We start from the raw sequence: 23125 nt of genomic DNA, 5'->3' as shown, positions 1-23125 counted from the left end.
ACATCAACCGATTAAGATGGGGAATTTACTTTCAGGTGATACAGCCAATTCATCACCTCTTTTCACATAACCATCCACACCGTCCAGAGTTCAAGAATCCTGATATGCTTCAAGAAACTGAGAACCAGAAAAATCTCCAGATGAGCAGTGGAGCATATTTCTACAGTGAATCAAACGTACATCTAATTTGTTTGTTATGCTAAACTGAATGTTGCTCAAAATTAAGTGTAAAAGTCCTAATATAATGCAAAAGAAATATTTCAACAATTATACCTTCTACTAAATACAATTTCTGGCACTTTCAAGATCAGGTAACAGCACGAGATATCTAATTCTCTTTTGACACATCTCTTCTGCTAGAAACAATTACTTCTATTCCAAACTTCAACATGGTACACTCCGAAATGATTCACTGGTTGGTTGGGAGTCCCGAATGTCTTTCTACCCCAACAGAATCACTGTTACAAATGGCAGTTAGGTGCCATGAGCAGTCTGTACTTCAGGTACATTACAGAGCTTTGTGTCCTGGCAATTACATTGTGTACTTATTTATATCTTGTCTCATTCTTTCAAGGGGGGAGGGGGAAGGTTGTAATCATCATATGTAGCAATTTAATGATTTTTTTTTTTAAGGATTGCAATTCCTAAACAAGTCTTTTTTCAACAGAAAAAGTTCGTCTTAAATTGGGACCATCTCAATTCAGATTGAAAAGAAGGCAGGGAAAAACACATATATTCCCCTTATTCTTTAAAATTAATTTTATAATGTAGAGAACAACAAAGTACTATTATGCATAATCCACAGAAAAGTAGAATGATTTAATCACCACAAATTCAAAATACTTCCAAAAAATGTGTTCAGAATTAAGGGACAAAATTCGTTTTAAGGATAACAAAAAACACAAGTAAACCATTAATATATTCATTCCTCCCCCATCCACCAAAAGTAAAAACAACTTCACATTTGTGACCAGTGTTGGTTCATACCTTTGTATATGACTCACAAAACTATTCCTCAAAATTATTCCCTATACCTATTACATATAATCACATTTCCTCAAAGTAGGATCTAAAAAGGGGTGGAATTCTTCCTTTTCATAGACAGTTCATATATAAAAAGATGACAGTCTAATTCACGTTTAAGCCTGTATCTACAAATTTTATCTACTGAAATATTATCGTTGAATTAAATAAGCCTGCTAAGACTCAATCATAAGACCAGACTCATAATCAAAAGAATGTTCTAATAGACAGTATATTTGAAAGCTAAGAATGTATTTTCCTTATCATTGTTAGGCGCCCTGACCACATTTTCATTTACTAATTTAAATTCTAGATAAAGGCCGGGCGTGGTGGCTCAAGCCTGTAATCCCAGCACTTTGGGAGGCCGAGACGGGCAGATCACGAGGTCAGGAGATCGAGACCATCTTGGCTAACACAGTGAAACCCCGTCTCTACTAAAAAAAAAAAAAATACAAAAAACTAGCCGGGCGAGGTGGCGGGCACCTGTAGTCCCAGCTACTCAGGAGGCTGAGGCAGGAGAATGGCGTAAACCCGGGAGGCAGAGCTTGCAGTGAGCTGAGATCCGGACACTGCACTCCAGCATGGGCAACACAGCGAGACTCTGCCTCCAAAAAAAAAAAAAAAAAAAAAAAAAAATTCTAGATAAAACTTCCTAACACACTGAGAAAGTATTTTAACAATTCCTCTCTATTCCCACTGCCAATTCCTCTTCCTCTGCCATACCTCGGTGTTCCCCACTTTAGTATGCGTGGGATATATACCCACTTTAGGTAGAATGTATATAATAACCAATCATGTCATAAGAAAGCTAATAGCTTTTCAATCCCTCAAGCCTTCTAATTATAAGATCTTAGTCTCTTCATGTCATTTACTGTTTTGTTTTTTTGGGTTTTTTTTCTGGGCAGATTTAGGCTCAGAGAATTTAACAGGTAACAGCATCTATCTAAAAGTTAATAGCATTATTTTGTTGTTATTTTAATGTTGCCATTGCCAACTATTCAAAGCCAGTGATACTAGTTTTCCATTTACAGTACCGATATAAAATTTCTCTTTAAATAAATGTATTTAAGGAAAAGAGTCATTTAAAGATATTAAGGAAATAACTGAATCTTGGAATGGCCCCCCAAAAAAACTGAAGTGTCAGAAACACTACTCTGACCAGAATTGTGGCCATTTTAAACTCAATTTTTTCTCCACATTTTCCGGCTTATTTGATGACCCCAAATTCTCAACTAAGCTCCAGATTCCAACTCGGGACACTGTACCAGCACATCAAATTCAACACCATTTTCTTTGGGGTCACCCCTCACCCCCACCCTACTCCAACCTCACCATCAAAACCTAGCTAAATTCTCCTATATAACCATTCACACAATCTAAACATCTAGAAGCTACCTGTGATTCATATCCCTCTCCATTCACTGAATTCCAGAATTTACCAGCTCATTCGTTCCACAAATAAAATCATGCATGCAAATAAAATCACATTATTTTAGAATGTTGTTTCTTAAAAACTTTCACACTCTATGAGAGGAGATATGTAGCCTTGTGGACGCTTTCTCCAAAATTGGAGGGTGGCGGGCAGAGGGGAAGGTATGAGATGGGACGGATTTGAAAAGGAATGCCCTAAAATATTAACAGGGGTCATTTCTACATGGTACATGGTAGAAATAAGTAAGTTCCATCTGCTCCATATTTTCCTGTAACTTTGTATGTTTTCTATATTTTTATCATCAAGAAAAAAATACATTCCAAAAAGTGGTCCCATCTGGACTTATGTCTCAATTCCTATTCAAGCATCCTAGTTCAACTCTCTTTAAATCCTCCCGCCTGTCCTCTAAATTGACCTTTGCAAAGGTCACTGTCCAATACATTATACACACGATTGCCTGAATAATACTCCTGAAAAGTCTTCACTAGGTTGCACTTCTAGTCAACAATCTTTAACAGTTTCCTATTGCCTATAATCATAAGAGTTGCCTACTCTGCCAGCTTTTAGGCACTTATCTAGCCCCAATTCTACCATCATAATAGCATTTTCATAGTATCTAGAATCAAACTGCTCAAGTAATATTTCCATCATTTACCAGCTGTGTCATCCTAGAAAAGTAATTTAACCTCCAGATACCTTGGCTAAGCATTTGTAAAAAGGGGGCTAATAATACCTCATAAAGTTGTTATAAGCATCAAGTGTGTAATAAAGGGACTGGTACATAATAGAAGCTCAATAAACAATAGTGTTATTATTCCTTTATAATCCTACACACAATCTCAGCTCAAGGCTGGTTTACCCACTATCACAAATACACCTGACTTTATGTGCTTGGCTCACAGTGCTTCCCATGCCCTGAATAACCTCTGCCAATCCTCCACTTCTTCAAGCTCCACCAGCTCTCTGAAACATGCACAGGCCAGACTTCCCCTGCTTCTCATATTCTTTCCAGGGGTGTCCAATCTTTTGGCTTCCCTGGGCCACACTGGAAGAAGAACTGTCCTGACCACACATAAACTACACTAACAAGAGCTGATGAGCTAAAAAAAATAAATAAAAATAAAAATAAAATAAAATAAAAAACAACCAAAAAAAACCCAAAAACCCTCATAATGGTTTAAGAAAGTTTACAAATTTGTGTTGGGCCGTATTCAAAGCCATCGTGGGCTGCATGAACTGCAGGTTGGAGAAGCTTGCTCTACACCTCATGGCTCTTGTGGCAGGTGAATTAATACTCAACTCATCTCAAAACTTGTAGAGTTCGAAATTCTCTGTCTCAGCCTCTACCAGACTATTAGCAGTCTGAGGACAGTCATTGTGCCTTAGACGTTTATCCCTTGATACATTAATTCCTTGTATAGAATAGATCCACAACATAAAATTATTGTTTTGCATATTTTAGTCTTTCCTTTCCAACTAGACTGCAATCTTCCCATCAGGGCTAACTTATATCTTCTCTGTAATCCTAAAAACACATAGTATAATGCTACTGGCCTACTCTACATTCAGAAAAATAGCACTTTAGTTGACAAATCTCACATAAAAATACATGAGAGAAGATAGCAAGTATCTACTATAAAAGTTAATGTACACATCAAAAAAATCTGAAAAAACAAACAAGGTGTGATATAGATATTGGTGGAATTATCTTTTTCCTGGAATAACAGTTAAACTCTCATAATCACCTTACCATTTGATACATCTACTAGCGGAACACAGCAGACTTACCAGATCAGACTACTACTCTGCTCAAAACTCTCCAAGGACTTTCTATCTCACCCAAGTAAAAGTATTTACAATGGCCGGGCCCCTTGTTCTCTCTGCAGTTCCTTGAATACAGTAAGAAACAAATTAGCTCAGCTAGAGCTTTTACACTTGCTTTTCCCTCTCGTGAAATGTTCTCTCCCAAATATCTACAGGGCTCACTCTCCCATGCTCTTCAGGCAACCTCAGGAGAAACCCCTTTCCTTATCATCTGCTATGGTCTGAATGTTGGCATCCCCCTAAAATTTAATGTTAAAACCTAATACCCAACACAACGGTATTAAGCAGTAGGGCCTTTGGGGAAGTGAGGAAGTCAAGATGGCTCTGCGCTCATGAATGGGATTGGTGCCCTTATAAAAGAGGTTGAAGGGAGCTGTCTTGCCCCCTCTACCATGTGAGGATACAGCAAGAGGCGTCATCTATGAAGCAGAGAGTATGCCTTTACCAGGCACTGAATCTACTGGTCACTTGATCTTGAACTTCCCAGCCTCTAGAACTATGAGAAATAAATCTCTGTTATGTATAAGCTATCCAGTCTAAGGTATTTTGTTGTATTAGCCCGAATGAACTAAGACGGTAAGAGCACTAAGCTCACCCCACATTCCAACCCTTTCACCAGCTCTTTCTTCATAGTGCTTATTACTACTATCTGTTTATTGTCTCTTTCTAAACACCAGTCTGTAAGCTACATGAGTGCAGGAACTTTGCTTTGTTCACTGCTATGGCCCCAGTCCCCAGTACAGACAACAGGGCCCAATAGTCAATAAAGATTTGTTATATAAAGAAATGAATCTAGGTTGAATTAACTGACTCTAGAACATTCTATCTTTAATTTTATTTAATATCATCCATTTTATATCTTTGTTTCCTCATTTCCTCATTCATACATTTGGAATAACACCTAAACCTTGCAGGAGATGTAAGGAGTAAGAGTGTGTGTGTAACTTAGAGTAGCATCTAGCACACAGAATTGTCCTCTGTTACCTATTGTTGTTAATTTCAGCCACTTAGATCCAATTATATTCTTAGATATAAATGTATGATTCCTATTTGTTATGCCCTAAACAATGATTTTTGTAGGCAAGTGGTAAAGACAACTAATATCTTCTCTAACCAAAAGTTACCACAGGCAAAAAGCTACAAAGTATAGAGTGTTTCCTAATAATGGTAAAACTACTCATATAACCGAAAGTTAGAATTGTTATACGCTATTATTGTAAGTGAAAACGTTTGGTTTATACATCTGATCTGAAGCCTGTAAGAGCTCTACCAAACCCAAACTAGGTTGCTGTTTTGACTTTAGCTGGAAACTTCAAAAATATGTAGATACACATATTTTATCATTCACAGGCTCCTTTCTATTGCAATGGATTTGTTCACCAGACTACAAGCTTTTTGGTTTTTTGGGTTTTTTTTTTTTTTTTTTTTTTTTGAGACGGAGTCTCGCTCTGTTGCCAGACTGGAGTGCAGTGGCGCAATCTCAGCTCACTGCAACCTCCGCCTCACCAGTTCAAGCGATTCTCTTGCCTCAGCCTCCCAACTGGGATTACAGGCGCCCACCACCACGCCCGGCTAATTTTTTGTATTTTTAGTAGAGATGGGGTTTCACCATGTTAGCCAGGATGGTCTCCATCTCCTGACCTCGTGATCCGCCCACCTCAGTCTCCCACAGTGCTGGGATTACAGGCCTGAGCCCCCATGCCCGGCCAGACTACAAGCTTTAAGTGTATATTCATGACAATATGTTTTACAACAGAGTTTTGACCATTTATCAAAAAAACACACTAAAACTTAAAAGAAAAAAAATAGTATTATCATAAGTCAAATATTAATGTTTTATCAGAAAGCTAAATGTAAGTTAAACTACTTGGCCTCCAAATCTGGTATACTATGAATTCACTGACTCTATTGTAGGAAACACTCTATACTTTGTAGCTTTTTGCCTAAGGTAACTTTTGGTTAGAGAAGATATTAGTTGTCTTTATCATCTGCCTACAAAAATCGTTGTTCCAATTAAGCACTATGTTTTTTTCCTTTTTCTTTTTTTGAGAGTCTCGCTGTCATTCAGGCTGGAGTGCAATGGCACTATCAGAGTTCACAAAGCCTCTATCTCCTAGGCTCAAGCAATCCTCCCTCATGAGCCTCCCAAGTAGCTACAACTACAGGTGTGCACCACCGCAGTCAGCTAATTTTTGTTTTGGTTGTTGTTGCTATTTTGTAGAGACAGTGTCTCGCTATGTTGCCCAAGCCAGTCTTAAACTCCTGGCCTTGGATTATCCTCCTGCCTCAGCCTCCCAAACTGTTAAGCATTATTCTGTAATACCCCTAAAATTTAGATTTTTATTATAGTCTCCATTTTTTAAATACTCCATTCTAGAGAACTACCCAAACAATCTAGACTGTGTTTATCATGCAAGCTACAGCATAGTTAATCAAAAGGTATTAGTGGATATATCCCTACAACAAGGAAATATTTATTATATTGAAGCACAGACATGAGAAAACAATCAATGGAATCTCTAATGGTAAATAAGCCAAAACTAGCAGCTAAATGCAAGGCCCACCAGGCATGAGTAAGCTGAGTATATTCCAAGTTTAGTTTTGTTCTCTTAAGTTTCCAATAATTTGAAGCAATAGGTTTGTTTCATAACACATCACTTACAGTTTCTAAGCACTATAATACTTAGCAAGTATTTATTTAGCATTTATAAATGCTATTTCTGATTAGCCACTTTTGGCCAAAAGTATGTGTTCTGGGATGAGGAAAACAATAAATGCCGAAAATCTCCTGTTCATCACTGTTCTTCAGCTCCCAAGAAACATTTCAGTGTGTAGGAGATTTACTCCTCATATCAATACCAGGGAATACTGAATTAAAACCTAGAAGTAGCCAGGCGAGGTGGCTCACGCCTGTAATCCGAGCACTTTGGGAGGCCAAGGCAGGTGGCTCTGAGGTCAGGAGTTCAAGATCAGCCCGGCCAACATGGTGAAACTCCGTCTCTACTAAAAATTTAAAAAGTAGCCGGGCGTGGTGGTGGGCGTCTGTAATCCCAGCTACTTGGGAGGTTGAGACAGGGGAATCACTTGAACCCGGGAGGTGGAGGTTGCAGTAAGCCGACAGCACACCATTGCACTCCAGCCTGGGCAACAAGAGCAAAACTCCATCTCAAAAACAAAACAAAACAAAACAAAAACCTAGAAGCAACAGGCTAGTGCAGGAGAACTTACTCAGGTGCTGTGAGATAAAACACATGGTCAGCACTTACAAGATCCTGAGAGTGAATGCCTCCTTAAATTTTAAGTCCTACATGCCTCCTTGACTCACTCTGGCCTTAGGTAGAGCCAGGAATGCACAGGACAGTCTCCCACAACAAAGAAGTATCTGGCTCAAAATGTCAATAATGCTAACATTTAGATGCCCCAGTTTAAAAGAAAGAAGTGAGTTAGAATTCCAGCTCCACAACTCATTAGCTAAATGAACTACAGCAAATTATATAACCTCTCCGAGACAGTTTCTTCATGTATAAAATGGATACGTGCTTATACTGAAAGACTGCTAGGAGGAAAAACTGAGACAGAAACCCTAGGCACAGAGTAGACACTCCACAAAAGTTAGTTACCATTCTTCAGAGTAAAATCTCCATCACAGACAGAGCTCTGGCCCTCTCAAAGATGTATTTTTAAGTTATTATGGTACTATAATTATTTTCTTTATCTCCTATCAAAATTTAAGGAACTTGTAGAGTCCTTACCTTATTGGACTTTGTAGCCTCAGCCTCTACCACAAATGGACAAATAAATTCTAAGCACCTACCCATTACAATAAGGTATATATTGCATTGTGCAACATTGCCGAACATAAGAAAACATAATTCTTGCCCTGGAAAAATTCTGAAAAGAAGCCTAACAAGAAAACAAAACATACAGAAAGATTTAACACACAGAAGGCACACAAAGAAACTCATGGATTGATGAGTAAAATTCACGTAAATAGCTGAGGCCACAACTGAATACTAATGGAATGCAGACGAAATAGTATTAAAGATATTTAATCCGGGAAAAGGCATATTTTAAATCAACATAATCCTACGTATATGCAGCTAGTATTTTCTAAAGGGAATGAAAGTACACTTAACAAACAAACATCAAAATGACAAGTACTATCATTTGTCATTTTAGCAATATGCAGCTAAATTTCTTTTCTGTTTTGTTTTTTTGAGGCGGAGTTTCGCTCTTGTTGCCCAGGCTGGAATGCAATGGTGTGATCTCAACTTATCACAACACCCGCCTGCTGGGTTCAAGTGATTCTCCTGCCTCAGCCTCCCGAGTGGCTGGGATTACAGGCATGTGCCACCATGTCCAGCTAATTTTTGTATTTTTAGTAGAGACATGGTCTCTCTATGTTGGTCAGGCTGGTCTCAAACTCCTGACCTCAGGTGATCCACCCGCGTTGGCCTCCCAAAGTGCTGGGATTACAGGCGTGAGCCATCATGCCCGGCCGCTAAATCTCTTAATTCAGATGATGGCAGCACATTTTAACAGGTTCAAAGGGCATTTTAAGCAATTTTTAAAACCACATTAAATTTTAATGGGAGCTTATCAAATCCCTGACATCCACAATCCATAAATCGTCTGAGACAGAATAAGACCAAAAGGGCTGATGCCCAAATGTCTGAATACTTTGCTGAAAAGGCTGAGCTCAAACATACCCAAAGTGTGTTAGAAGCAACTTTTAAAATGCACAAATGTAACAATTATTTTTAAACCAACAATTTTAGGAAAACAGCAGTTCCTATCTAAAGCTTTTATAAATATAAGACACTGGCTTTGCAAATGTCAGCGGAGTTTTAAGATCTCTTTCTAAAGCAATAGTCTCTCTGTTTTGCCTGGTATCTTAATATGCCTTTAGTTTCAAAACTTAATTTGCCAACACTATTCCTCTCAAAACCTCAGGAATTCCAGTACTAGTTTTAAACTAAATTAAAGGAAAATAGACTCATTCAACCCATGGCAGAAGTATGCACAAAGTGTTTGTTGATGCTCATAAATAGGCTGAGAAATTTAGACACATCTGAAGGACAATGGCTGTACAGTCAAGTCTGTTTTGCTCCACCATGGAACCAAATAGAGAATTATTGCTACCAAGTGAGACCAGCACTAGATACCTCTAAACTAAGTGGGCTATAACAGAACGTTATCTTCAAGGTAAGAGTTTTCGTGTATGTTTTCACTTCAGGGAAGAATAGAATATCCCTAAAAAAAACCCATATGGAGCCAAGTTATCCTGTCTCCCAAAACAATCCTTAAAGTGACTTCAACAGTAACCACTCACTTGCCCCCTAAAAAATATGAGATTTTTTTTAAAAGGAATAAACTATGCTTAACATACAGATGGTTCTTTGTCTTATCCCTAGAAATCTTCTTTTCCATTCCATTTCCCTTTTCTCAGATTCCATAAATCTTCCTGACAATTACAGCCATTTCTACTTTTCTTCCCTTTCCATCATCTCCTTCAAGACCTGATTCATCTCAACTCACCTGAATCACAGGTATCAAGATCCCCTGGGTGGAACTAGTAACTATTTTCCCATTTCCCTGTTACTCCATTTTATATGACTCAATGGAAATACAGATTCATAATTCCAAATTACTTTTTTTTGTTTCTCTGTCTTGTTTTAAACTCTCCATTTCCTCTACCCCTAGCCTCTGGCCAAATTCTTTTTTAAACACAATTCATTCACAAGATACAGGTTATCTACATAAAGTAAAATTACAGTGACTGCTAGTAATGAAAATAATACATTTTTGATGAAGTAAACAAGTGAAAGCCAGTTGTTTGTACAAGAGTGATCAGTGCTTGCAACTACATAATAAAAATAGAGAAAATAAATCTAATTATAAACAGCATATAACCAAACTAGTAATATTTTTTGCAGAGTACCTTATAAAACTAACATTCTATCTTTAGAAATGAATACACGAAGAACAATTCAGAAATATTTATCAAAAATGCTAATGTATATCCACTGGCACAGAAATTCTACTTCTAATTTTAAAGTACTGATATATATTTGCACGGGCAAAATATGTATACAATATTCATTAAATCATTATTTTAAAAGCCAAACATAGGCCCAGCACTGTGGCTCACACCTGTAAACCCAGCAGTTGGGAAAGTGAAGATAAGAGTCCTTGAGGTCAGGTGCTTGAGACCAGCGTGGACAACACAGTGAGTGCCTGTCTCTACAACAAAATTTTAAATGGAGGTATGTACCTGTACACCTGTAGTCCTACGTACTTGGAAGGCTGAGTCAGAATGATCGCTTGAGCCCAAGAGTTCAAGACCGTGGTGAGCTATGATTGTGACACTGCACTTTAGCCTGGGTACCTGTCTCCAAAACACACCAAAAATAAGAAACAAACTTAATGTCCACCAAAAAGGAAATTTATAGTACACTCCGTTCGATGGATACTATATAGCCATTAAAAAGCGATGTATGGGCCAGGCGTCGTGGCTCACGACTATTAATCTTAGCACTTTGAAAGGCCGAGGTGGGCAGATTGCTGGAGCTCAGGTATTTGAGAGCAGCCTGGGCAACATGGCAAAACTTCGTCTTCATAAAAAATACAAAAAAATCAGCCAAGCAGGTGGCTTGTGCCTGTGGTCCCAGCTACTTCAAGGGCTGAGGTGGGAGGATCGCTTGAGTCCAGGAGGTCAAGGCTGCAATGAGCCAAGATTACACCACTGCACTCCAGCCAGGGTGACAGAGCAAGAGAGATCCTGTCTCAAAATAAAAAAAAAAAGAAAAAGAATGTGGTTATAAATGTAGAAGACAAAGTGCTATAAACAGCAACTGCCTCGGGGTATGGGACCTAGTAGATAGAAAGGTAGGAAAAAAGACTTGCTTTTCACAATAAGCCCTTTTGTATCTTTAAATTTCAGATCATGTACACATACTAAACTTTTGTTAAAATGAGTAATTTTTAAAACAGCAAAAGAATTTAGGACATTCTCTCAGATCTTCTAATCCATAAATAGTTCTACTCTTCTATCTCTAGGCACTTTTAATTTGGACTGAAAATCTAGACTACTAGAGGTTACCAATAACCACAGGTAAAGGACTTATTTCTTCTTTAGTGAAAAGTATAACTATGGCAACTTCGCATCAACCAAAACAAAACATAAGAAGTCAAGAAATAAACGAAGAATGTATCTTACTCTAAGCAATCTGTTTACAGAAATAACACTGAATACAATACAATTTTGTTAGCACTCTACAAACTGCTTCACCAAAAGAGAAAACTATCTGGCTGAAATTTCTGGTTATGGTCTAGATCTCAAATGGCTACATACACCAGAAATATTTTGTAAAGAACCTAAGAAGTGCTAAAATCATTTGAATCCAAAAGGCAGTTAAAAACAAGAGAAGGAGGACAAAAACTTGGGCAAAGGTTTCAAATGAAAAAAAACAAAAAAAACCCACACATTTTTAAGGTACTTTTCTATTGGAATTTTTCTTTTTAGCTCTTAAATTCCAAATAAGCTGAATGCTACAATCCCTCAATTAGTCATTAAAACTCAAGAAATTTAAAGAAACACTTCATCTCTTTTTCAAGCTAATTTTTAAATGTTGCTATTTAATATGATTTTTATTTTTGCTATTAGATAAAGAACTATTAATCTGATAGCAGCCAATACTACTCAGGTCCCCTCTTCTTTCTCAGATTCAAACAATCTGTTTGATTACAAAACTACAAAGCAAATTCTTTTTTTTTTTTTTTTTTTTTTTTTGAGACGGAGTCTCGCTCTGTCGCCCAGGCTGGAGTGCAGTGGCGCGATCTCGGCTCGAAATGGGGAAAATACATAACGGTAACATTATAAAGAGTAGTGTATTTTTTGTTAAAATCCTTTTACTGTGTCTCTTGTTAACAACGTTATGACTTGGCCATCTGAACGTACTGCTACATCAGTATGTTTTAGACTTGATGACCTATTTTTTTTTAAATCAAACTATATAGCCCAAAGGTTTGTTGTCAAAATCAATTACAATCTCTTGAGGTGTAGAACATACCTCAGCAAAAAAAAGATGTTAGCTAGCATATCAAACAATCAGTATATTCATTTGCCAGATTCAAACATTTAGGCTAATGACCCCCAAAAAAGCCAAAAAAAAAAAAAACCCAAAAACTTCACAAAAGGTATAGTTAAGAAAACAGGATGTAAAAAACACCTCAGAATATGTGGTTATTTACATATCTTGACAATTACAAAGAAAAAGGACAAGAATGTCACCAACTTTTTCTTTTCTTTTTTTTGAGATGGAGTCTTGCTCTGTTACCCAGGCTGGAGTGCAATGGCGTGGTCTCGGCTCACCGCAATTTCCACCTCCCAGGTTCAAGTGATTCTCCTGCCTCAGTCTGCTGAGTAGCTGGGACTACAGGCACATGCCAACACACCCAGCCAATTTTTGTATTTTTAATAGAGACAGGGTTTCACCATGTTGGCCAGGATGGTCTCGAACTCCTGACCTCATGATCCGCCTGCCTCGGCCTCCCAAAGTGCTGGATTACAGGCGTGAGCCAGCACATCCGGCTAATTTTCATTTTTAACTGTAATTTTATATTTATTGGTAAACTACTACAGCTCAAGGGCGACTTAGGTATTTCATACATTTGATTAATGAGTACTGCTAATGATAATTATAATCATATCAAAGTCAAGGATTCACAACTATAAACAACAACAACAACAAAATTTAAACTCATTTAAAGACAGTGAGTCCAGGACCACCTAAGTTAGAACTAGTAGTTCCTTAAGCTATTTTGGAGATTTAAAAATAGCCTGACAGCCCTTATATACTGTCTGAAATATAGTTTCATACACAACCAAAATAACCAAATTCCTTTTTTGGACAGGAAATAAAACTCAATATGTTTTACTTGACAATATAAAAGTCTGATATGCCATAGGGGGGGGAAAAAAAACCTCAATGTGCTAATGCCAGTTATCACATGATGATTAGCAGCTCTGGTTGGGGTTACAGCCATCATTAATAAAAACAGAAAACCCAATAAATAATAAATATATTTTGGCCAGGCGCAGTGGTTCACGCCTGTAATCCCAGCACTTTGGGAGGCCGAGGCGGGTGGATCACAAAGTCAAGAGATCGAGACTCTTCTGGCCAACATGGTGAAACTCTGTCTCTACCAAAACTACAAAAATTAGCTGGGCATGGTGGCACGCACCTGTAGTCCCAGCTTCTCGGGAGGCTGAGGCAGGAGAATCGCTTGAACTCAGGAGGCAGAGGTTGCAGTGAGTCGAGATTGTGCCACTGCACTCCAGCCTGCTGGCAGAGCGAGACTCCATCTCAATAATAATAATAATAATAATAATAATAAATGTATTTTATTTTGTAGAAAATTTTTGGATGCCAGCATCTGAAAATTAATGAAAAATAGAGTAATTTCATTTTTTTCCCAAATGTTCTAGGAAAGCAAAACGCCAACTAAAAACACCAGGCTCTAAGTACGGACAAAACAGTTAAGTTTAATCAGGAAAAACATTTGTGTGTGCTAGATGAGAAGGACAGAAAGATACCAAGAACTACAAATATATGTGTGTGTGTGTGTGTGTGTGTATGCATGTTTATATATGTGTGTGTATATATATTTCTTTTCTTTAAACCCTAATGGCTCAATTGATACCTCATGAAATAAGTAATGACATCAAGATGACTGATCAGATCCCAAACTTAAGGAAATCTAACAGGACGAAGAGTAAAGTTTATGGCTGTGCTCTCCACACTCCATTTTTGCCCTTTACATTCTTTCATTTCAGAATGACCTTAGCAGTTTATAACTAAAGGTCTTAGCCATAACTCTCATGAAGACATAGTCAATACAAAACAAATAATTGTAAGCTTAATTTTTTTTCTGAGACAGGGTTACTCAGGCTGGAATCCAGTGGTGCGATCATGGTTCACTGCAGCCTTGACCTCCAGGGCTCAAGCAATCCTCCCACCTTAGCCTCCTGAGTAGCTGGAATTACAGGTGTACACCACCACACCCAGGTAATTTTTTGTATTTTTGTAGAGATGGGATTTCACCATGTTGCCCAGGCTGGTCTTGAACTCGTGAGCTCAAGCAATCTTCCCACCTCAGCCTCCAAAAGGGCTGGGATTATAGGCAGAAGCCACCTAACCAAGCCTTATAAGCTTAATTTTTATCCTGGAATGTACCCTCATTTTTCTTACACAGAGTTGGTGCAAAAAAAGAACCAAGGAGCAAAATGAAGCCAGTATCTAAGATGTGGGACAACTTACAGAACTCTATCCCAAACACTACCTGAAGACCACTCAAGATTACCTATTGACTGAGTAAATCAGATTCCCTAAAAGGCACCAAACACCTGCACAGAAGGTTAAGAGTACATGCTATATTTGAACCTATACAGATCTAGGTAAAAATCCTGGGGCTCCATTATTATCACCTGCCTGACCTTGGGAAGGTTACTTAACTCTCTGAAGCCTCAGTTTTTTCATCTATAAAATGGAAAGAGGAATAATAATTCAGTAGAAACTCTTTAACAGACTTCTACTGTATCAAACTTACAAAAATAAAGCTCTCCAATCCCTCCATAAATCAATCCCTAATGCCCAACACAGGCTCATCACCTATACCTAGTAGTCTTCTAAGCAGACCACTTTCTTAACATGTCCCTACCCTTCTGCACTTAATGTTTAATAAGAGCCAGCTGTCCGTTCCCAAACCAGTTTATACCAACTGTACTTGTTATTGTAATTATGTAATGTAAGATCATATGAACTGAATTATGAGGAAAAAGAGGTTGTTTCTGTGAAAATTATGTTGAAAAGTTCAAAAAGATTCAGCGGCTAGTATTTTTTAAAGTTATTATGGAATTAGGTGTACGTCAAAACAGCTTTAAGTAGGAGGAAAAGCATGAAAACGTAGAAGGATTTTATATACAAGTATACCTCAAAGATATTGCGGGTTCTGTTCCAGACCACAGCAATAAAGCAAATTTTGCAGTAAAGCAAGTCACAAATTTTTTGGTTTCCCAGGGCATACAAAAGTTATGTTTACACTGTACCATAGTCCATTAAGTGTGCAATGGCATTATGGCTAAAAAAAACACACATACCTAAATTTTAAAATACTTTATTACTAAAAAATGCTAATGATCATCTGAGCCTTCAGCAAGTGGTCATCTTTTTGCTAGTGTAGGGTTTTGTCTCAAGGTTACAGCTGCTGACTGATCAGAGTGGTGGTTGCTAAAGGCTGGGGTGGCTGCGGCAATTTCTTAAGGCAACAATCACTTGCCGCATCAAATGACTTTTCCTTTCACAAAAGGTTTCTCTGTAGCATGTGGTGCTAATTTACTGCGTTTTACCCACAATAGAACTTCTTTCAAAATTGGAGTCGTCAATCCTCTCAAACCCTGCCACTGCTTTATCAACTCAATTTACATAATATTCTAAATCTTTTGTTACCACTTTAACAATGTTCCCAAAATCTTCATCAGGAGTAGATTCCATCTCAGAAACTATTATTTGCTCATTCCTAAAAACCAATTCCTTATCCGTTAAAGTTTGACCATGAGATTGCAGCAATTCAGTCACATCCTCAAACTCTAGTTCTAATTCTAATCCTTTTGCAATGTTCACCATATATGCTGTTACTTCCTCCACCGAAGTCTTCAATCTCTCAAAGACATCTATGAGAGCTGGAATCAATTTCTTCCAAACTCCTGCTACTGTTGATATTTTTACCTCCGCCCATAAATCACAAGGGCAAACACAAAGTCGACATTAAGATGTTCTTAATGACATCTGGAATAGTGAATCCTTTCCAGAAGGTTTTCAATTTACTTTGCAGAGATCCATCAGAAGAATCACTACCTATGGCACCTATAGTGTTACAAAATAGTATTTCTTAAACAGTAAGACTTGAAAGTCAAAATTACTCCTCAATCTATGGACTACAAGAACAGATGTGTTAGTAGGCATGAAAACATTAATCTTGTACATCCCCATCACGGCTCTTGAGTGACCATGTACATTGTCAGTCAGTAGTAATATTTTCAAAGAAATCTTTTCTTACGGGCAGTAGGTCTCAACAGTGGGCTTAAAATATTCAATAAACCATGTTGTAAAGAGATGTGCTGTTATCTAGACTTTGTTGTTCTATTTATAAAGCACAGATTGGATTTACCATCATTCTTAAGGGGCCCTAGGACTTCTGGAATGGTGAATGTTAACTTCAAGTCCCCAGCTGCATTATCCCCTAAGTAGAGAGTCAGCCTGTCCTTTGAAGCTTTCAAACCAAGCACAGATTTCTCTCCAGCTATGAAAGTCCTAGATGGCATCTTGCAATAGAAAGCTGTTTCACCTACATTAAAAATTTGTTGTTCAGGGTAGTCACCTTCATCAATTATCTAAATTAGTTCTTCTGGGGAGGCATGTTGGCTCAGGCCTGTGGTTCTGGTGCATAAGGAGGCGAGCCCAGGAGTTCGAGACCAGTCTGGGCAATACAGCAAGCCCTCATCTATATAATAATAAAACATAATTCTAAGAAAAATGATAAATAAGTTATTCTAGGTAACTTGCTGCAGCTTCTACATCAGCATTTGCTGCTCCCCCTTGCATTTTTATGTTATATAGATGGCTTCTTCCCTTAAACCTCATGAACCAACCTCTTCTAGCTTCAGACCTTTTTTCTGCAGCTTCCTCACCTCTCTCAGCATACAATTGAACAGAATTAGGGCCTTGCTCTGGATGAGGCTTTGGCTTAAGGGAATGTTATGGCAGGTTTGATCTTCTATTCAGGCCACTAAAACTTTCTCCATTCCAGCAATAAGACTTTCACCTTCTTATCATCTGGATGTTCACTGGAGTAGCACTTTTCATTTCCTTCAAGAACTTGTGCCTTTGCATTTACAACCTAACTGGCACAAGATGCTTCTCTTTCAACATGCCTTCCTCCCTAACCTTAATCATTTCTAGCTTTTGATTTAAAGTGAGAGATGTGTGACTCCTCCTTTCACTTGAACACTTAGAGGCCATCATACGACTAACTGGCCTAATTTCAATATTTGGGGTCTCAGGACAGGAAATAGGGAACCCTGAGGAGAGGGAAAGAGATGCGGAAACAACCATTCGGTGGAGCAGTGAGAACACACACGTTTATTGATCAAGTTCACCATCCTATATGGGCACGGTTTGAGGTGCTCCAAAACAATTACAATAGTGACATCAAAGATCACCAAAACAGATAGAATAATGATAAAAAGTTTCAAATACTGTGAGAATTACCAAAATGTGACCCAGAGACACGAAGTAAGTACATGCTGGCTGGAAAAATGGCACTGATACAGAATTCTGAATACAGGGTTGCCACAAATCTTCAATCTGTTAAAAAAAAAAAAAAGGAATTATCTGCAAAACACAAAAAAAATGAGGTACGCCTGTATTACACTGAAAGTGCCTTATGTTCTCTCTTCTCCATAAAAAAGAGAATCTATTAGGATACTTAATGGATAATGCTGCGTGGCAGTGGATTATGCCAAAAAAGGCAATCCAGAACTCTAATCAAAGGACCCATCCACAAACAAAAACCTTGACACTATAGGGAAAAAGTGAAGGAATGTATATTCTAGTTAAAATAAAAAATATTATTTTTTATGATTCCTTGTAACCAACATTTTCAAGTATCTACTCAATATATCACATAGAGGATCTTTATATGTGGTTACCTCAAAATTTATAGAATTATTGTGAAGACTGGAAAACATGCACTTAAGTACAGTGTCTGAATCTTAGTAAGTATTCAATTAAAACCTGTTTAGGTCAGGCATGGTGGCTCATGCCTGTAACCCCAGCACTTTGGGAGGCCGAGGGGGGTGGATTACCTAAGGTCAAGAGCTCCAGACCACCCCGGCCAACACGGTGAAACCTCATCTCTACTAAAAATACAAAAAATAGCCGGGCATGAAGGTGGGCACCTGTAATACCAGCTACTCAGGAGGCTGAGCCAGGAGAATCGCCTGAACTTGGGAGGTGGAGGTTGCAGTTAGCCGAGATCGCACCACTGCACTCCAGCCTGGGTGACAAGAGCAAGACTCCATCTCTAAATAAATAAATAAATAAAAAACCTTCTGTTTTACTTTAAGAGTTGTTTGCATGTATGTGTGTGTGTGTGTGTGTGTGTGTTTAAGATGAGGTCTTACTATGTTGCCCAGGCTAGTGTTGAACTCCTGGGTTCAAGTGATCCTTCCACCTCAGCCTCTCAAGTAGCTGGGACCACAGGTGCAAGTCACCATGCCTGGCAGGTTTTAATGTCTTCTGTTGTTACCATAATGATCTGCTGCTCTAACAATACAGTACTGCTGTCTCCCAAGACATACAGAAAAGTAAAAGATGCACAATTTTCTTATTGTTTTGTTATTTTTGTATTCATGTATGTTACACATACAGACTTTAGACATTATTAGCCATATAAATTCCTAAACAGCCATCAAAAAAAGTCAAGGCCAATACTCTTGAGAGCTCCAGAAGACTGTAGTCTCCCAGGGGTATACTTAACTATAAAGATAAGGCTACAGTAATGTATTAACATGTCAGCATGACTAGGCACTTGAAACTGACAACATAGGAAAAATGAACGAGGCGCTGGCGTGGTACCAGTGGAGGAAGCAGCAGCCCTTTGAACAGGGAGCAGACAGGAAGAAAGGTCGAGAATCCAAATTGAGGAGAGTAACTAGGAGATAATGATAAAAAGCAATGGAGAAGCAATGTAGAAACTGGCAATCGTTTTGTAGGTAAACCTGTAAGCTAAAGAGAAGGATGTGGTGATTCAACCTCTAGCTCAAAACTGTGCAATACTGGCACAGATATTAAAAAGCTTTTCCGGGCCGGGTGCAGTGGCTCACACCTGTAATCCCAGCACTCTGGGAGGCCAAGGTGGGAGGATCATGAGGTCAGGAGATCAAGACCATCCTGGTTAACATGGTGAAACCCCATCTCTACTAAAAATACAAAAACTCAGCCGGGCGTGGTGGCAGGCACCTGTAGTCCCAGCTACTTAGGAGGCTGAGGCAAGAGAATGGTGTGAACCAGGGAGGCGGGGCTGGCAGTGAGCTGAGATCGCGCCACTGCACTCTAGCCTGGGCGACAGAACGAGACTCTGTCTCCAAAAAAAAAAAAAAAAAAAAAGCTTTTCCAATTAATTAAAAGCAATATCACATTTTTAAAGTTCATGTCATTATGACATTATGACATTATAATCAATTTTACTCTTCATGAAAAACCTGTTACCTAAAGAAATGCACTCTAAAACCACAACAGTGAAGTACCTTTCTCACCTACTAAGTTGGGGGAAGGGGAAAGCAGCACTAATACCCAATCTAAAAGAATACAGTGAAACAGTACTAGTAATACTATCCTTTTGAGAAGCAATTTAACCACATTTCAAGACTAAAAAACTCTCATATCCTTTGACTCAAAAATCATACCTGGCAATCTACCTTAAGGAAATAACTAGAAATATGAAGAAATCCATATACTCAAAGGTGTTTTCTGCAATATTTCTCTTTTTAAGCTTAATTTCTTCTTTTTATATATTTTGCAACATTTCTTATGATAGCAAAAACCAAATATGATGGATGGTGACATGGAAAATACTTAATATAAAGTTTGTAAAAAGCAGCAAACAAAATTGAGCATATACTGTGATATAAAATGGATATGAAAAAGGCGATAAAAACTCCAAAATTGACTGTATTAGTGATAGAATTAAGAATTTTTTTCTATTTTTGTAAACTTTCTGAGATTTCACTTTTTGAATTAAAACAAATTACATTTTTTAAAACATGAATCTCCAAAGATTACATACTACATGACTTCATGCAACATTCTCAAAATGACAAAACTAGTGGTTGGGGGGCACGGGGCATTGTAACTACAAAGAGGTAGTGCTAAGGAGTTCTTTCATGGTGATGCAACAATTTTGTATCTTGATTGTGGTATTGTTTCTATAAAATTACACATAGGATAAAATTATACAGAACTATATATACACATGCACACACAAGGAACTTCAGGTTTGAAAAGTGGTGAAATCTGTATACCATATGTTGTCTCATTAACAGTAATGTATTGATGTCAATTTTTTTGTTCATAAATGACATCTATATAAGATGTTTTCATTGGGAAAACCAAGTGAAGGTATGCAGGACTATTACTTTCCAACTTCCTGTGAGTCTATTTCAAAATAAAATGTTAAAATAATACATGCACTAGCATGTATAACATTAAACTTTCCTGAGAGTGGGAGATGTGGGAATGTAAAATGAGCCCTGTAACATGTAGCTTTCAAGGCACTAACCTATTAACTATTCACAAAACCCCACAGAAAGCAAATGGCCATCTTTAGATTGAATGTAATTTACTTAAGTCAGGTTTTAATAAAAGGCTTCAATTTAAATGAAAATATCAGTCAATTTTCAGAACATGCTTAACTGAATAGTTTTGAACCTCAAAGCCTATACTTACAATGTAATTTATTAAGTAAGAGCCCTTGGAACTTTCTTCCTTGCCAGAAAACAGTTTCAACAGATATAAACGATATTTTCTTACACACATTCACTTTAAATATATAAATGACTATACACACAAAGGATATAAAAGCTTATTACCTCTGGACTGTGCTCCATGACAGCAATCACATCTGTCTTAATTAAACATTTTAACACAATGCCTAATATATAGTAGGCTCCCAATAACTATCTACTGACTCAGTCAGTCAATGGATGAATTCATGTTTTAACCAAGGTTCAATGCCCAAGTCTCTCCAGCTATAACTGGGAATGAGAGGTAGAGGGTTACAGGGGAAAACGGGCCCAGCTTCTACCAATTTACCAGATCAAAGGATTATATTAACAAACACTCCCATAATATCAACGTAAAAGTTTACCTTAGGAAAACCTTAAGTCACCTCCTCTAATCACTCAAATCTTAAAGGATTGTTTAATAAAAAGAAATGATCTGGTATCAAAAAATCTGCCTAATTTTTGTCACCTAATGCTTCAGAATTTTCTTTGCTATGTGCAACTCTATCGACTTTTTGATCCGACAAATCTTAGCTAGAGTTATGCAAAGTATCAAAAACCTCTTCTACACAAGCCTTAAACTCTCAACAATTATATATACACAATTACATATACATTATACATGTATATACAGACAGCACTACACAAATATAAGGTATGTTATTACTACACTTAGTTTTCATTAAGGGAAAAAAAACCATAAAACACTAAGATACCTCTAGGCAGACTGCTTATTAGTTACAAGGGAAAAATAGTAACTATAGAATAGATAGATGAACCAGACAACATCTTGACCAAAATTAAAATCACTAATGAGGGGCAGGGCAAGTGGGCATTATGTATCTCCAAATGTGATAATCTGAGAGGAAAACATCACTTTTGTAACATTCTGACTAAAGATAACCTGACTACAATCAAAAAGCTAATCAGATCAAATCAGACAAGCCCAAGTTGAAAAATCTTCCATAAAATAAATGACCTATACTCTTCAATTGCATGAAAGACAAAGAACTGCTAAGGAACTCTTCCCAAATTAAAGGAGACTAAAATACAATACGTGATCAAATTACCAAAATGGAAATGTAAAGTGTAAAGTACTGTATCAATGTTAAAATTCTTGGGCCAGGTTTGGTGGCTTATGCCTGTAATTCCAGCACTTTGGGAGGCCGAGACAGGATAGCTTGAGCCCAAGAGTTTGAGACCAGCCTGGTCAACATAGTGAGACACCATCTCTACAAAATCTTTAAAAAACTTAGCTGGGCATGGTTGAGCGTGCCTGTAGTTCCAGCTACTCAGGAGGCTGAGGCATGAGTATCTCTTGAGCCTAGGAGTTCAAGGTTGCAGTGAGTTGTTACTATGCCACTGCACTCCAGCCTGGACAACAGGAAGAGACCTTAACTCAAAAAAAAAAAAAAAAATTCTGGAATTTGGACTTTCATGATGGTACTGTGATTATCTTAAGAGAATACCCTTATTCTTAGGAAATACATCCTGAGGTAAAAGGCATACAACCTACTCTTCAACGGTTCACAAAAAAATAAATGTGTGTATGCAAAAAGAAAAATATGGCAAAATGTTAAAAATTAGTGAATATGGATAAAGCGTATAACAGAGGTCTATTGTACTATTCTTGCAACTTTCCTGTAAGTTTGAAATCATTTCAAAATAAAAAGTTTAAGAAAATAGCACACTATTCTCCAGGCATTTACTTATAAGCTCTAAACAACAAAATTTTTAAGCACTACTAAAAATCACTCTGCAAAACTAATATAAAATTTTAAGAACTTCACAGTCAAAAATTACAAGACAAGAAGGCACGGCACCATAAGCAACAGCCGGCAGAAACAAACAGCAGAATCACGTCTGCAAAGACTTCAGATACTGGATTATCAGGCACAAAATGTAAAGTAAGTATATTTAATAGATTTTTAGGAAATAAAAGAAACTGAGAATATAACCAAGAAAAGGAAAAAGAATACCCAAAAAAATGATTAGATAGTCTTAAGGAACTGAATAAAATATCCAGAAACAAAAATATATAATAAATGAAATTTTAAGAAACTCAACAGCCAGGTGCAGTGGCACGTGCCTGTGCTCCCAGATACTGGGGAAGCTGAGACAGGAAGATGACTTGAGTTCAGAAATTTGAGGTTGTAGTGTGCTATGATCGCCCCTATGAAGAGTCACTGCACTCCAGCCTGGGAAATATAGCAAGCCCCCAT

At 37.6% G+C, this 23125-nt stretch overlaps 1 protein-coding gene across 6 annotated transcripts in view; it reads right to left on the bottom strand.

The window, feature by feature from the left end:
• Window positions 1-23125, bottom strand: part of FRS2 (fibroblast growth factor receptor substrate 2) — a 110093-nt gene that overhangs the window by 77605 nt on the left and 9363 nt on the right. For 2 of the 6 annotated variants that reach the window (XM_077954709.1, XM_077954707.1), the window contains exon 2: window positions 10554-10667. The exons of 3 other annotated variants lie outside the window; for them this stretch is intronic. The gene's annotated coding sequence lies outside the window, so the exon portion shown is untranslated. Of the gene's footprint in view, window positions 1-10553; window positions 10668-17610; window positions 17707-23125 lie in introns of all 6 variants that reach the window. One more of the 6 variants, XM_015152239.3, reaches the window with a different exon arrangement.

Source organism: Macaca mulatta, chromosome 11 (assembly GCF_049350105.2).
Source record: "Macaca mulatta isolate MMU2019108-1 chromosome 11, T2T-MMU8v2.0, whole genome shotgun sequence".
In the NCBI taxonomy this organism is placed as follows: domain Eukaryota; kingdom Metazoa; phylum Chordata; class Mammalia; order Primates; family Cercopithecidae; genus Macaca; species Macaca mulatta.
The sequence above is the reverse complement of the archived record's forward strand: the minus strand, read 5'-3'. Positions and strand labels throughout refer to the sequence as shown.